This window comes from Rhinolophus ferrumequinum, chromosome 20, assembly GCF_004115265.2.
Source record: "Rhinolophus ferrumequinum isolate MPI-CBG mRhiFer1 chromosome 20, mRhiFer1_v1.p, whole genome shotgun sequence".
NCBI lineage: Eukaryota > Metazoa > Chordata > Mammalia > Chiroptera > Rhinolophidae > Rhinolophus > Rhinolophus ferrumequinum.
Window position 1 is genome coordinate 9,261,888 of NC_046303.1, and position 17,801 is coordinate 9,279,688.

The following is a 17,801-nucleotide window of genomic DNA, read 5'->3' on the forward strand; positions in this document are numbered from 1 at the left end:
TGTTCTGGGCCTTTCCCTCTCCTTGAATCGTCCTCCTTTTTCTACCTCACTCACCTTTATGCCCACATCCTGAGGCTTCATCTTTATTACCCAGTCCTGGTATTTACCCCCACAAAAACCAGGGCATCCTTGGTAGGAATTCCATGATTGGCCTTTAAAGGAACCACCTTTTCCTTTTTTTTAAACACGAGTAAAATATTTTTTGTCAGACTGGCAGTTGCTATGAGCTAGAATTTTTCTTATGTTTTTGCAATCTGCTTCATTTATTTACTTATTTCTTTTTCAGGAAATTTATTTGTTTATTTAGGTGTATTTATTTATTTATTTTTATTGTGGTCCTTGCCATCTGTTTTAATATTGGTTTGACATGGCTTACATCCTGGTTACTGAGTTGATCTTCATCTGTTTCCACAGAGGAGAGATGGCTTTAATTTTCATCCTATTCTACTTCTATACATAGTCTAGTTGGATGATATCTCACACTCCCTGATCAGTGAGGAAATTTTACCCTTTCTGAATTTTCCTCTAGGAAAAGGCTCTCCCAGACTGTCTGTCCACTGTAGGAGTTACAGTGGGTGTCTCATCCTTCTTGATTCCTTCCTTGAATATCTAACCAAGGTCAAGTCTGGTCAGTGCCTTTTCCAGCCTTTTCTTGACTGGCTCCATCCCTCCTCTTGCTAACTCCCAGTTCTTTCTAACTTTTTTTGGTTCTTTTCTGTGATACCATTATTTTTCTCCCACATATTATCCACATTGGTTCATTATTGTCTGTCCCTCTATTATATGGCTTCTTCTTAGATTATCCAAACTGGTAGCTCTTGTCAATAGACAAAAGAAATGTAATTATAATACAAAAACAACAAGAATGTGGTTGCGTAATAATTCGTTTAACAATTATGTGAATTACAGTGTGAAAAACATTATGGTAAGCACTGTGTGAAATTTATAACATAAACTCTGCCTTCAGTAATTTTATAGTTCAGTAGAATAAGTATACGTGGAGAGAAAATTATAACTAAATTAGACATTGGTGAAAGTGTTAGAATCGCACAGATAATGTACTAGAGAAACAAACTAAAAGTTCGTGAATTTTCTAAATGACTTCCCCTCATTGTGGATGTTCACCCAGAACTTAATTTTCAGATGAGTCGTTTCTTGCTAGCGTGTCTGTACTAACAATGCAATCAGGAAAAGGGGTACCTCTCATTGATGAATCTGAATGCCTCCATTTTCTTGACTATAAAATAAACAACATCTTTTCCAGAGATTGCATTAGCATGCAAGATGGAAAAAAATATTTGCCTTGGCTTAAAAACATACCTGAGTGCAGTTTCTGGGTTTGCAAGTAGACAGAATCGTGACTAATACAGCTACTTGCTAATTTTCTGACTTCAGTCCCCTGAAAGCCATCTGGATGATGAGGATAATAGCAGAGATGTTATGATCAAACAAATCCAGTGAGAATGCTTCAAAATGTACAAAGCCCTGGGGATTAGGTGTATTATTAATGGAACTAAATGAAAAATCTGTAAATGCGAAAATAAAATTCCAGCCTTAATCAAAGAACTGCAAAAATGTGGGTGAGAGAGTCATCGTTCTGCCCCATTTTGAAGGGCTTCATTTAGATATCCTTGCATCTATCATCAGGGACAATTTTGTGTTCCACATATGATTTTTCTTTCTTTGCCAGAGCTACATACATTTACCCTTCCGAGAATACTCAGGGCACATAGTGATTTGCCCATTTTTAAGCTGTCCACAAAGGCTCATGTATCTCAGAAGTAGTGTTGCTTTTATGAAAAGTACAGGATACAGTGGTTAGAGACCAAAATAATAGTCAGCAGATAATATAAGCAGTGATAATAGTAAGGCTTTATCTCTCTCTCTCTCTTTTTTTCTCTTAAAGCCCGTATTCTGGCTACACAATACTTTCTTTTGATCCTGAGTAACTAAATAATTCTAATACATTATGTGGTTTTTATAGTGATCAGTTGAGAAAGGCTAGGAAATAATTATAATGACTAGTACTTTGTATACATAGTAATAGTTATAAGTAATTACTGCTATCCAAAATCTTATCTCAATTTATAGCCTAATATAACTTATAGCCTTTTACACATGGAATAACATCAAGTATTTTTCAGGTTTGTCTTAATTTAATTTCAATCCTTCAAGCCCGAAAGTTACTCTTTTCTATTCTTAATTTGCTAAAGGAAAAAAGAGTTGTAACTTCTCCCTTTAGCCTGTTCAAATATTTAACAAAGAAATTTTCTCATTCTTAATTTTACTTTTGGCCATTTTATTTTATATTAGAATCATAACTGAAGATAAAGACAAATGGATTATCATTATCCTTAAAATAACATGTAATCCATCCACAGATAACTGGATTATTCATTGTTTTTGTTCTTCATATTCTTCTTGACTCTTCTCCCACGTTCAAGATAAAACTCACTCTTGCTATGATTTATCCTTCTCTACTCTTTCCCCTGGCCAGGTACAATAGAAAACTGTGATCATGTACTGGAAACACCCAACTCCATTTCTTCCCTAGCCTCAGCCGCACTCCTTTTAAATCCTATATAGCCTGGGTAACGGCACTTAGTATCATTTTGGTGTATGTCGGGGGGTGTCTCTCTGTGTGTGTGCGTGTGTGTGTGTGTGTGTGTGTGTGTGCCCTTTCCCACCTTACAAAAATGAACTAATTGTACTATTTCTGGTAGTGGTGGCATGAGGCGGGGGGACGGGAGCAGCAGGGGATCATTCTCCCCATCTCTCCAGAAAACAAGAATAAATAGGATAAATGTATTAAAAATATAAACCTCAGGGCACAGGAAACTGACCAAAGGCAAGCAACAACTTCAAAGGATTTACTCAGCGATAACTGGTGCTTCATTGGCAATGGTGAGTGTGTTGCCTTCTTACAATGTGGCCACTCCTACCTCCCACACTCAGGTAGCCAAAGCCTGGTGCTTTACCAGACGGAGAGGGCAGGCTTCATGTAGAGTAGGTTGCAGAGCAGCTAAGAAGATACCAGGAAGATTTTGGTAACAAGAGCCAAGGGATTTGTGGAAGAACAGATGATAAATGTGCCCTGCATGGCTGTCTTCCCGGTAAACTACATATGTGTATGTAACTGTCCAGGGAACCCAGCAAGCTTGGAGAGACATGCAAACATGCTTTGCCTTTGGATGTGTTTCTCATGTTTAGGATAGCTAGAAGTAAAAAGACCGACGCTATCAAGTGCTGGTCAGTTGTGGAGCAACTGGAACCCTCCTGCATCATCAGTTGGAAGGTAAAAGAGTGCTGCCACTTTGGAAAACGTGGTGGCAGTTTCTTAAAACGTCAAATGTAAGTTGACCATATGACCCAACAATTCCACTACCTACGAGAAGTGACAAACTGTGTCTGCTGATCAACTTTATGCAAATGTTTATAGCAGCATTATCCGTAATAACCTCGCACTGTAAAGAGTACACATGTCCGTGAAGTGTGGAATGGATAAACAAAATGTGAGATCTCCATACGATGAACTCGTGCTGAGCAACAAAGCGAGAATAAATTACTGAAACACTAACAATGTAGATGAATCTAAGAAACGTCATGCTAAGTAAACCATCATAAATCTATGAAACATCACAGAAGTCTGCACTCTATATTCTCATTCCATTTATATGATATTCTAGAAAAGGTAAAACTGTAGTGACTAGAAGCCAATCAGTGGTTCTCAGAGGCCAGTACTGGAGCTCTTGATTGACTGCCAAGGGGTATCAGGGACGTTTTTGGGGAGATAGAAATGTAATTAGGCTTGATAATGCTGGTCCCGTGTTTCCTCGAAAATAAGACCTACCTGGACAATCAGCTCTAATGTGTCTTTTGGAGCAAAAATTAATATAAGACCTGGTCTTATTTTACTATAATATAATATTGGGTATAATATAATATAATATAATATAATATAATATAATATAATATAATATAATATAATATATAATAGTGGGTCATGTTAATTTTTGCTCCAAAAGACGCAGTAGAGCTGATTGTCCTGCTAGGTCTTATTTTCGGGGAAACACAGTAGTCGCATATATATTTACCAGAGTCTTCAAGCTGTGTGCTTAAAATGGGTGAATTTTGATACATGAAAAATATACCTCTAATACAGCTAAAAACATGCATTAAAAATTCTTGTCTTATTTCCTAATAATTTCTATAAATGAAGGGAGTTGTCTAGAAGCCTCTAATTTTGGGGTTTTAAGTTCCTCTTTACAATTTCTGTATTGCTATTCTATATCAGTTCTTTTCAGATTCTTATGCATCTCAAAATCTCCATTGTAGTCTCTGGGCAAACCATAACAATGCACGTCCAGCACTGGATTAATGCCTGCATCCCAGATGTTTTATTTTATTAATATCATATATTACAAACTTAATTTATAAAATAAAATATTGCTGATGTAATCTGCTTATGATCTGCTATTGATCTCTTTTTTTTAAAAATTAAAGTTTATTGGGGTGACAATTGTTAGTAAAGTTACATAGATTTCAGGTGTACAATTCTGTAATACATTATCTATATCTCACATTGTGTGTTCACCACCCAGAGTCAGTTCTCTTTCCATCACCATATATTAGACCATGTTTACCCTTTTCTAGAGCTCCCTTCCCCCCTTGCCCTCTGGGAACCCCTAAACTATTGTCTATGTCTATGAGTTTTTGTTCCTTCATTTGTTTGTCTTGACCTTTTGTTGTTTTCAGTTTTATATACCACATATCAGGGAAATCATATGGTTCTCTACTTTTTCTGTCTGACTTATTTCGTTTAGCATTATAATCTCAAGATCTATCCATGTTGTCACAAATGGTCCTATTTCATCTTTTCTTACCGCCAAATAGTATTCCATTGTGTATATATACCACAACTTCTTTATCCATTCATCTATCGAAGGACATTTTGGTTGTTTCCATGTCTTGGCCACCATAAATAAAGCTGCAATGAACATTGGAGCATACATGTCTTTATGGATAAATGTTTTCAGATTTTTTGTGTAGATACCCAGGAGAGGGATTGCTGTGTCATATGGTAATTCTATTCGTAATTTTTTGAGGAACCTCCACACTGCCTTCCATAGCGGCTGCACCAATCTGCATTCCCACCAACAGTGTATGAGGGTTCCTTTTTCTCCACAGCCTCTCCAACACTTGTTACTATTTGTCTTGTTGATGATAGCCATTCTAACTGGGGTGAGGCGGTATCTCGTTGTGGTTTTTATTTGCATTTCTCTGATGATTACTGATGTTGAGAACTTTTTCATATGTCTATTTGCCATTTATATGTCCTCTTTGGAGAAATGTCTCTTCAGGTCCTCTGCCCATTTTTCAATTGGGTTGTTTGGTTTTTTGTTGTTGAGTTGCATGAGTTCCTTGTATATTTTGGATATTAGCCCCTTATCAGAGGCGTTGTTTGCAAAAATCTTCTCCCATTCATTTTTTTGCCTCTTTACTTTGTCGATGGTTTCTGCTATGATCTCTTAAACATTTTCTTGTGTGTTTTGCAAGCATTCTCTACCTTAGATGAAATATGTGCAAAGAGAATCCTATTATTTCTGTCGTCATACTTTTTTATCCTTATTTTATGACATTTGGCTAGCTTTCTTTAACTCAGTTTTGCCCAATTCCCAATGGAATACCTATGGGAACTCAGGAAATGATTATAATTTGTAACTACATCCAAAACTAAGGCTGACAGTCAACATATTGCCAGGCCAAAGGGAGCAATTTTTGTTAATTAAAAACATATGAAGCAGAAATGAGAATTAGAATATGACAGAGACCTTGGCATATGGTTTTCACCTAAGGGAAGGAAAACATTCTTGCCTGAAGTATAAAGAATATAAAACTTCTCACCTGACATCTTAGCCTGCGGATCAGTAACTCAAACTCTATCAGCTAAAACAGGACATTTATTTCTATGCTAGAGTAAGTTATTATTTTGAATTAATGAGACATTGCTCCCCACTGTGCACCAAAATTCCTCTTAGTCAGGTAGCTTCAGAAATTGCAACTCTCAGAAAACAATGAGTCCACCAGTAACACGAGGGCATGGTGATGCTTTGCTGTATTGTGCTCTGGAAGTAAACGCCACCATACATCTTGGGCGTTAAAGATTTTTGTACATCGTATTGATAGTTTATGTTTTACAAGAAAGAAGAAGAAGTAAATATTTTTTTTAAAAAATTACAACTAATTAGGTAAAAGGAAAGCCACGCCACAAAACCTGTCGGCAAACACTAGATCTAGATAATCCTTTTCTCATCATTTTGAAGACTTGGAGAAAATCATATCACATACAAAAAACAATTTTATGAGTAAACCAAGCTTTAAAAAGCAGGGACATGAAGCCATTAGAAAAGAGATGAAATGAAAAAAGAACTTCAAATGGAAATGAACGCTATAAGGAAACTAGACAAACATATCCAACACCTGAATTAAAAACCTCAATTAGAAGACAGAATTAGAAATTCAGAATCGTGAACAAGGGATATAATGGTCAAATTTAAGAAACGATCTAAGGATATAGGGGAAAATGACAAAAACAATGAAAATGTATGTTATTATTATAGCAATGGAAAGATAATGATTGGAAATCCAACTTAAGAATTATGAATTTTTGGAGAAATAAATAACAATAATTAGAACAGGAGAACAATCAAAAGATACAACTGAAGAGCACTTACTTTGCATTGAAAATACGATTGAGCCTGCAGATGTTATAAAAGAAAGTACTAAATTCCATAAGACGAATTAATAGAAAAAATTGAATTATGAAGAAACAAATATCCTCGGTGCAACTAAAAATAAATTAAGGAAATAATAAAATATCACTACACATCCATTAGAATAGTTAAAATGCATAAAAACTGACCATAGTAAAGTTGGATCATAAGATCAATGTTTACAGAGACATTCCACGTTCATGTCTGTATGTGGCCTTTATAATTCAAAGATAATTTTGCTGAATATAAAAATTCTGGTTCATACTTTCCTTTCCCTGAATTCCTTAAACATGTTGCTTCATCATTTTCTAAACTAAAAAAAAAAAGGCCGTCAAGATATTACCCAAATCTGATTGTCTTTTCCTCATAAACAATGTGGCTCTTTGCTTAGATTCTCAGATTATTTTTCTTAACGTCCTTTGGTTTTAATAGGACATGTGTTCCTGTTGAATGTTCTGGGCTGTTTTCAAAGTACATGAAGATGTGCCCTTTGAATATGATAATTCAAGTCTTTTAGGAAATGTTTCTCGAATTATGGCTTTTAAAATATTTATTCTGCTCCACTGCTTCGTCAGTCTTGAATTATCAGAATATTTAATCTCCTTCCCTTGATTTTTATATGTATCACTTTCCCTCAAATCCATCTTATTTCTTTTAAAAAATTTATCTTTGATTTTTTTCACCTTTGTTCCTTACTTCCCATATTTCCCATATTATATTTTCTGTGGTGTCTATTCTTTCTTGAGTACCTTCTCATTTGGTTTTCATTTCAGAATTTTTAAAAGTCTTCTACTGTGTTATGTTCTCATTTCGTATCGTTTTGTTGCCTAATCACAGTATTTCCAAGTTCATCTAGTTCTGATCTATGTGATTCCTTAAAGCTCCAGTCATTTTAAAAGAAAATTATTTTAACTCGGTTTGAAATATGGTTACAATTTTTGTCTGCCGAAAGTTCTGCAGTCATCACTGTGTTGGGTGAAGCTCATCTGCTAGTAGAACCCCCCAAGAATGCCTGATGGGCTCCCTAGTTCCCAAGTTCTTGTAGGTTAAAAGCTGTTCACGTATCTGTTGATGTGTGAAGGACAGCTTGGCTGGACGTGAAATCTCTAGTCCACATTTTCTTCCACTGAATTTTCTAAAAGTGCTGCTCCACTGTTGCCTTGCTTTACACGCTGATTTTGAAGACAATTAGTCTAATTCCTTTGCCTCGGTAAATATTTTATCTTTTTGCCTGGAGGTCTAATTTATGTTTGTCTTTGAAATCATTTTACTAGGATATGTCTCAAAGTTCATCATTCTGGTTTAATCTTCCCAGGCATTCAGGGAGCTATTCACTGTGTAGATTCGGATGTTTCTCTATTTCTGGAAAGGTCCTGTGAATTATATTTTTAATTATTAACTCTCTTCCATTACTTTTCTTCTTTATGTGTTCCAATAATATGAATAGAATTGCTTCTCTGCCAGTCTTTCATTTCTATTACTTTCTCTTTGACTTTTATTTTTTTTACTTCACTCTTTATGTCATTTTTATTTCCTTGGTTGTTTTCCTACATTTCTTCAAAGCCTCTTATTACATTTTCATGTGACTCCATTCTCCCTTGGGCACTTGCAATTTATTTCTTCATTTCTAAAAAAATTTATTCTTTTTCTTCTACCTCTTTCCTGAGTTCAATCACCTCTTTTATGTTATTTTCCTATTTGAGGACCATTCTCGGTTAGGTTTAGAATTTTTGATTCAAGGTGATTTTTCATTTCCTCAAATATTTGAGTGTATTTAATTCTCTTTGGACTAAAATTTAAAGTTCTATTATGCTCTGTAGTTGGTTTTTTTGGGAGTGTGTTCTTTACTTTACATGTGACATTTCATTTCCTTATTTTCTGCAATAGTTCTCTACTTGCTTTCCTCCCCTTTTACTAATTTTTGTATATGGTGTCCTACAAGATTCCTAGTTTACTGGCATCCACTTCCTCCAGCCTAGCCAAGTCCTGGTGCTGTAAAGAACTGCTTTGTTTTTGTTTGTTTGTTTTGTTGATGGAGGAGAGGTTTCAAGTCTTTTGATTTTGTAGTTCTCTTTTGTCTCAGGGGACCCTATATTTTCCCACATTTTCTTATTCTCCCTTTCACTACCAAATTTCCAAAGGACATTTTTTGCCTTTGTTTATCTCAGACTGTACTCCAATAAAACTTTATTTACAAAGACAGGTGGCAGATTGTTTTTGGCCAGTGAGCTGGAGTTTGCTAACACTCAGAAATTGTTATGCACTAATGGAAGATTGGGACCTCCTTCCAGCCAGATCCTACCCACTAGAGACCCAATAAAGCAGGGAAGCCAACTGCAGATCAAAACATCATCATTCACGAAAATCTAATCACTTCTAAATCATAGAGTTCTTTGGGTAACCTTCAAATGGAGAACACCCAGGAACATAAAGGATAGTTCCTACAGCTCCTCTCAAATTTAGACCAAATCTAGCACTTGGCACAACCGTGCAGAGAGAGTTGGGTCTGAACAGACGCAGCCACTTATCCAGTTAGTTATGCTGGGTATCACAGTCTGTCCTAACATCTCAGGCACCATCAGAATGGAGAGGGCCAGAGAAAGATGTCTCTCTGTTGTCTTTTAGTTTCATGGACGCATGGCCAAATGGATATCAGGGTCTCATTCATTTCACCCATTAGAAAAGTTACCCCGGAGAAGAGTAAATAAGGGGTTGCTCAAAATTTTAGAAGCATCATCCTTAACATTTTCCATGTTAGGTTGAGAAGGTAGAAAAATATCCCTCTTATAAAGAAACATGAAAAAGAAGGGACAAGTATTTCTCACTGATACATTTCTATAGTTGGTATCATGAATATAAATATGGACAATGAGTGCTCAGAACCACGCGTGCACATTGGGGCTTCTTGGAATAAATTGATCGCAGAGCGGCATCACGGCAAACTCCAAGCCACCAGCAAACAAAGGGGTGAAAAATAAGTCAAAGGTCAGCTCTGCCCTTGAGACTTCGTGGACTACTGGAGAAATGGAAGAAAACTTGACTTCCTGCAGATGATCCAAGACCGCTTATTTCTTTTTCTAAATTGTGACTCTTAAGGGAGTAGGGGTCGTCTCCCATCGCTCACAGCCTTACTTGAAATGCAACTATGCCAAGATCCATCTTAACCAGATGCAACTGAACGCTTTAAACATTTTAATATTTAAAGACTGCATTGCTCCACATTAGGAACTGTGGTATGTTACTGATTCGCTGACTTTCAATTCCAGTGAAGCTACCTTTCCAATGAAAAGATTGAAGGTCGCTGCTGGACTGCTGGGGACTGATCGATTGTTCTGATTACTGTGTCTTTGCTCACATTATGCCTTTCTCATGGACCACAAATAGCTGGAGAAGTGGAGCAAAGGCTCTCCTGATCTGAGACTAAGTGGACTACAGCAGTTTCTGTGCTGGATTCCTCCTCTCAGCGCCACCCAGGCAAAATAAGTAAATTAATTAAATAAGTTGTCATGACAACTAGATTTGGAGGAATCTGAAGTGGTGACCAGAAGGCTAAAACATGACAAACAAAGAATAAAATCTGTCCCCAAGAACAGAGTGATTCCAGAGACGATCGCCTGGGGGCACAAATGAAATCTGATTTAAGTCTAAGTGAATTTCCATCTTGATTTTATCCTGACTATTTTACCCTGTCCCCAGATATCCTTTAACAGCATTAAGACTCTGATAAGCTAAGGAAATTGGTCTTGATTCCTGCTTGTTAACCTTTGTCCTGGGGACCAATAATTCTTAGTTGCTTAGTTGTAAAACACCTGACTCCCTCAGCAAATAAGTTATGAAATTTGGAACCAGACTGACCCTTGCTGGCTTTTTTAAGACACCTATGTTGCTACTTGTATAGAAAAAAAAATGCAGAGGATTTGATTCAGAAGTATGAACTCTTAAGCTGCATGCATACCAAAACATTTCAGACTGGGAAAGTATAAGTAGTGACTATACTAACTTACCTGATTTAAAAAAATGTTTTATGAAGAATAAAGAACTTACTAATTTAAAACACGGATAATGGTAGCTCTTTCTGCAGTTCTGCTTGCTAACTGACTGGTTAATTAGTATATCTAGCCAGCCAGCCACTGCATGGTAAACCTTTCTGCTTTGAATACCATACATTTATGTTTATGTATCTCCATTCCTTTTCCTTTGGAATAAAAAGTTCGTTGACACCAGGGACTACTGGACAGGTATCAAAAATAAGTCTAGAATTTAATTACTAAATGAATATTTGCTGGTGACTTGCCATGCATAAAAATGCTCTTATGTAAGCAGATGGGGATAGAGAAATGAGTAAATCAAGACTTTGCTGTCTGACAGATAGATCTCCTTTATCATGTAAATTTTCCTATATGTCAATCTTTTGACTGAAAGATTCTGCAAAAATTGTACAACAGCAATTCTGTCCTCCATCACTGCAACATTTGTCCCAGAGTTTAGGGAATGAGAAAAGAACAGGTGAGACCCTAGGCTGAAGACGACTTTCCTTATGCTCAGTTGATACGCTGACTTTGCCCCTCACTTCTTTTTCCTTCTTTTCTATCTTGGAAAATGAAATGTCCTGTGACATTTTAAGCCTTCAGTTAGTACTAAAGTTCTTTGGAGCGAACAATAGAAGATTCTGACAAATTCAATGAGAAGAAAATGTCTTTTTTTTTTTTTTTTCCATTCAAATTTTTTATCAGAGTCTCTGCCCCAGTCTTGGTCAGTGCAAGCTGGAAAGACTGCCATGTGCAACGAGCTTTAGTTCTGAAACTAAGCCATTCTAATAAAAGAAAGGTAATTAATCAGGACCCAGGGAAGTTAATATGGGAAAGTGAGATGAGTCTTTAAACTAATTTCCTGTCTTTATATATGATTTACCTGTGGGGCAAAGCAGTGAGATTGTTTACCTTTTTGCTCAAGTTATCTTGATAGTTTCTTTTGGCAAGAAATTTGTAAGCATTAGAAAATTGTAAAATTTTATGTTAACGTGTTGAAGAAAAGAATCAGCCAAGCCTCAAACACAGGTATATGAAAGTGCCTGAGCCATAACCCTGAGGACCTCTAGAACCTTATGCAGCTCACCTTTGAGACCTGTCCCTATGATTTCATGATGCTAACAGAGTAGTGCAAAGCCATCCCAATGGTGACTCAGGTGTCTCCTTGACTAACTTGAATGATGCTTTTCAGAATCCTACCTCATTTGAGCAAAACTTTTGTTTACCCTGAATTTAACCCTTCTGCTTTTAGTCACAGACTCACTGAACTTATTATTGAGTGGCACGATCTCTCCATTTCCAGGTGTTATGTGCTGAATTGTGCCCCCCCCCCCCCTCCCCCGATCGTATGTTGAAGTCTCGAACACTCAGTACAGTAGTCCCCCTTATCTGTGGGGGATACATTCCAAGGTCCCCAGTGGATGCCTAAAACTTCAGATAGCACCAAACCTTATATATACATACCATGTTTTCCCTTATACATACATAACTATGATAAAGTTTCATTTATAAATTAGGCACAGTAAGAGACTAGCAACAATAACTTAATATTAGAAAAATTATAATAATATGCTGTAGTAAAAGTCATAGGAATGACTTAGGGGCCATTATTAAGTAAAATAAGCATCACTTGAACACAAGCACTGCAATATTGCCACAGTCCATCTGATAACCATGATGACTAATGGGTGGGTAGTATATAGCGTGTGGAGACCTTGGACAAAGGAGTGATTCACATCCCAAGCAAGACAGAGCGGGACAGAGTGAGATTACATCACACTACTCAAAACAGCATAGAATTTAAAACTTACGAATGATTTATTTCTGGAATTTTCCATTTAATATTTTTGGGCTACATTTGACCTGAGTAAGTGAATTCTCAAAAAGTGGAACTGTAGATAGGAGGGAATACTGTATCTCAGAATGTGACCGTATTTGGACAGATCTTTAAAGAGCGAAGTACAGAGGGGAATTGAGTAGTTGAGAAAGCAGTATGTAACTGCATTACCTTGCACTATAATTTAAAAAATTTTCAGTTTCCTGAAATGTGAAATAATGCCATTTAAATTCCAGTGTGCAATTTTCACCTATCTATAGAATATCCTTAGACAGTAATTAGGTGGGAGCAAAGTCACAATCATTATTTCCTCTAAGTAATGGATAGTGTATAATACATATCATCCTTCTAAGATGTCAGAGCATTTTATTTTTACTTTGATCAGTGCAGAATGCACTTAGAAAATCTGTCAAAATTAATTCATTGACTATGGTTATTTTGTGGAGAAGTCAAATTATTGAGGCATTCGGAAGGAAAAAACGAGGGGTATAAAGTTCTGGGTAGTTTTCGTAAAGCATAGAAGGGCCAGTGCATTTAAATGTTTTAAATCCTGCACTCACACTAGGAACTCTAGTTCAACCAACAGTTTTGTGCATTTATTCTTTGAAAAACAAGAGGTGTACTTAAAACTAACAACTGACTTACGAAGTTGCATTTCTTCTCTGTGAAAGACACTGCCGAGAGAATGAAAAAACAAGCCACAGACTAGGAGAAAATATTTGCAAAAGACATATCTGATAAGGCACTGTTATCCAAAATAAACAAGGAACTTACAAAACTCAGCAATAAGAAAACAAGCAACCCAATTTAAATATGCATCAAAGACCTTAACAAACACCTTACCAAAGAAGATATACAGATGGAAAACGAGCATATGAAAAGAGGCTCTACATCTTATGTCATCAGAAAAGCAAACTAAAACAACAACGAGATACCACTACACACCTATTAGAATGGCCTAAATCGAGAACACTGATCACACCAAATGCTGGTGAAATTGTGGGGCAATGGAACTCTCATTCATGGATAGTGCAAATGCAAAAGGGTACAGACACTTTGGAAGACAGTTTGGCCGTTTCTTACAAAACTAAACATACTCTTTACTATTTGATTCAGCAATCATGCAACTTGGCATTTACCCAAAGGTGTTGAAAACTTCTGTCCACGCTAAAATGTGCACATGAATTTTTACAACAGTTTTATTCATAATTGCCCAAACTGAGAAGCAACCAATATGTTCTTCAGTAGATAAATGGATAAATAAACAGTGGTACATCCAGACAACAAAATAGTATTTAGTCATAAAAAAGAAAATCCTGCCATTTGTGACAACAGGCACATTATGTTAAATAAGTCAGATAGAAAAAGATAAATACCATATGATCTCACTTATATGTGGAATCTAAAAAGGAAAAACAAAACGAACTCATAAAAACAGAGATCAGATTGGTCGTTTCCAGAAGTGGGGGGGTGGGAGATGGAGAAAATAGGTGAAGTTGGTCAGAAAGTACAAACTTCCAGTTATAAGATAAATAAACTATAAAGGCGTAATTACAGCATAATGACTATAGTTAACAAGACTGTATTGTATACTTGATAGTTGCTAAGAGAGTAGATCTTAAAAGTTCTCATCACACACAAAAAAATTATAACTGTGAGGTGATGGATGTTAATTGACCTATTGTGGTGGTCATTTCAGAATAAATACATATGTCAAATCCTTATGTTGTGTATCTAAATTACTACAATGGCATTTGACAATTATATCTCAATAAACATGGAAAAAAGAGAAAAACAAACAAATGTGCTGGGCATTGAAATTAAAAATGTAATACTATGTACCATTACATTGGCTCAGAAAAAAAAAAGAGAAGTGCTTAGGTGTAAATATAATAGAGCATGTACAGAACATATATGCCAAAAACTACAAAATGTTGATGAAAGAAAATTTTTAAATCTAAATAAATGGAGAGATGTAAATGTCTGTGGATTGGAAGACTCGGCATAGTACAGATGTCAATTATCCTCAAGCTGATATACAGGTTTAATGCGATTTCAACCAAAGTCCAGCAAGACTTTTTCACAATGTTGTAATAGGTGATAATATTATTCTAAAATGTGTATAGAAATACAAAAGAAATAGAAAGCAAAAATAATTTTGAAAAAGAAGAATAATGCAGGAGGAATTCATTTACCCAATTTCAGACTTGTTATTGAACTAAAATAATCAAGACTGTGTGGTACTGACAAAAATATAAAGACATACATTAACAGAAGAGAAGACTCAGAGATAGACCCACATTTCCAGGTTCTTGACAAAGCTGCAAAAGCAATTTAATGGCAGGAGGATCATTTCTTACACAAATGCGCTTGAGCTACTGGACGCGATAGGTGAGAAATTCAGCTTCTAACTACACCTCACACCTAACAAAAAGTAACGCAAAATGGGTCGCTGATTTAAATGTAAAACCATAAAACTTTTATTAAAAAAACAGGATAAGAATTTTCATGATCTAGTGCTAGGCAACGAGCTCTTAGACTTGACAATAAAAGCATGATCCATAAGGGGAAAAATTGATAAATTCGACTTCATCAACATTAAAGACTTTTGCTCTGTGAAAGACCCTGTCAGGAAGAGAAAAGGATAAGCCCCAGAGTGGAAGTAAATATTTTCAAACTATATATATATGAGAAAGGACTAGTATCTAGAATTCTAAAAAAAAAAAAAAAAAACCTACAAAAAACAGTCTGAATAGAAAATGAGCAAACATGAAAAGGATACACAGATGGCAAATAAGCACATAAAAAGATATTCAACATCATTAGCCATTAGGGAAATTCAAATTAAAACCACAATGAGATATCATTAAACATCTATTGGAATGGATCAAATAAAAAATAATGACAACATCAAATGCTGGTAAGTATGTACAGAAATTAGATCACTCATTAAATCCTACATTGCTGATGAGCCATTAATGAAGATACAGCTTCTCTGGAAAATAGTTTGTCAGTTTCTTAATAAACTAAACATACAATGACCATCTGACTAGTGATTACACTACACTGGGCATTTATCCCAGAAAAATGAGATGTTCACACAAAAACCTGTGCAGAAATGTTCATAACAGCTTTGTTCTTATTAGGCAAAAACTGGAAACAACCCAGAAGTTCTTCAATGAGTGAATGGTTAACAAACTATGGTACTTCCATACCATGGAGTACTTCTCAGCAATAAAAAGGAACGGATTATTCATAAGCAGACCAACTCGGGTTAATCTCTAGAGAATTATGCTTGAGTTTTAAAAAAATGCTAATGCTAAGAAGTTACACACCCATTAATATAACATTCTCCAAATGACACAATTATAGAAACACAGAGCAAATTAGTGATTTTCAGAGGTTAGGGAGGGAGCAGCGTTGTGAGGGAAGTGGGTGTGGCTTCACAAGGGCAACAAGGGGGATCCTCGTGGGGACAAAACTGTTCTATTTCTTGACTGCATCAATGACCATACCTGGTTGTGACCTTGTATTATAGTTTTGCAATGTGTTACCGTTGAGGAAAACTGGGTAAAGAGGTACTTGGGATTTCTCGCTATTATTTCTTACAGACGCATGTGAATCTATAATTATCTCAAACTAAAAAGTTTTAGTGAAAAACAATTTACTGGGCGTAACTACCCTCAACCCAGCAATTCTGCTCCCAGGAATAAACACAAGAGAAACGAGAGACAAAATGCAACATGAGATGTGTACAAGAGTGTTCATAGTAAATGTTTTCATTAGAGCACCTTTGGAAACAACACAAATGCCTGTCAACAGAAGACATAAATTGTGATATATTTGTATAAAATATTATACAGCAACAAAAAGAGCAACTATTTCTATATGCTCCAACATGCATGAATCTCCCAGACATAATGATAAGTTACAGGAATCCATGTACATACTGTATGTCTCCAAGTTCATGAAGTTCAAGAACAGGCAAACTAACTGACAATGAAAATAGTTGGAACAAAAGTTACCACTAGAGAGAGAGGTATGCATTAGTTAGAAAGAGGCAGTAGTGAAATAGGTGGACATAAATGTCAAAATCTGAAAAGTTGTGCCCTTAAGATCTGTAATCTTTGTGTATAACATACCACCATATAAACAATAAAACAAACTTGAAGGTACCAAATATTTAAAAATAGAGCAAACCAAAAGTCCTTACTAGTCCGATAACATACCTCTGTAAACTGTGGTCCAACTGTTTGTAGCATATGGTCTCGAAGAATTTGCCATCTCAGTTCAGGAATATTAAAAAATACAAAAGATAGCTGGATATCATAAATTAGACCTCAATCTTTGATTTAGCGGTGGAACTCAGGGGAGTGTGCAGCTAGCCTAAGGAAACAGATGTTGGGGCTAGGAACAACTACCCTCTCTGTAATAAGCTCTGAGGTGGGATACGCCTCATTTATAAGAGTGTGTAAATCAACAACAAATAAACGGAACCAAAAAAAAAAAAGCAGTAAGAAGAAAAGTATAATTCACTATAAAGATTTAAGGGAAAATGCCTGAATATGATTCCTTATTGGAACCAAAATGTGAGAGGGGAGAAGTTTCGCTTAGAGAATCTCTTCAGGCATTGTTAAAGAGATATTTGTCCAACAGAACCCATGTGCTAACTTCCATGAAACCCTTGTGCCCGTGTGGGCAGTGTATACGCTGGACATAAGATTATTTCAATCCACTTTTCTTTTAAATTAAAGTTTATTGGGTGACAATGGTTAGTAAAGTACGTAGGTTCAAGTGCACAGTTCTGTAATACCTCATCTATCACCTTGTGTGCTCACCACTGAGAGTCAGCTCTCCTTCCATCACCATATATTTGATCCCCTTCACCCTCATCTACCACCACCCCTCCTCCCCCGTAACCACTAAACTATTGTCTATGTCTATGTTTTTGTTTCTTTGTTTATTTGTCTTGATCCTTTGTTGTTTTCAGCTTTATATCCCACATATCAGTGAAATCATATGGTTCTCGACTTTTTCTGTCTGACTTATTTTGCTTAGCATAAGAATCTCAAGATCCATCCATGTTGTCATAAACGGCACTATTTCATCTTTTTACCCACTGTTAAGCGGAAACTTGTACTATATATCAAAAGTCCTAAAATG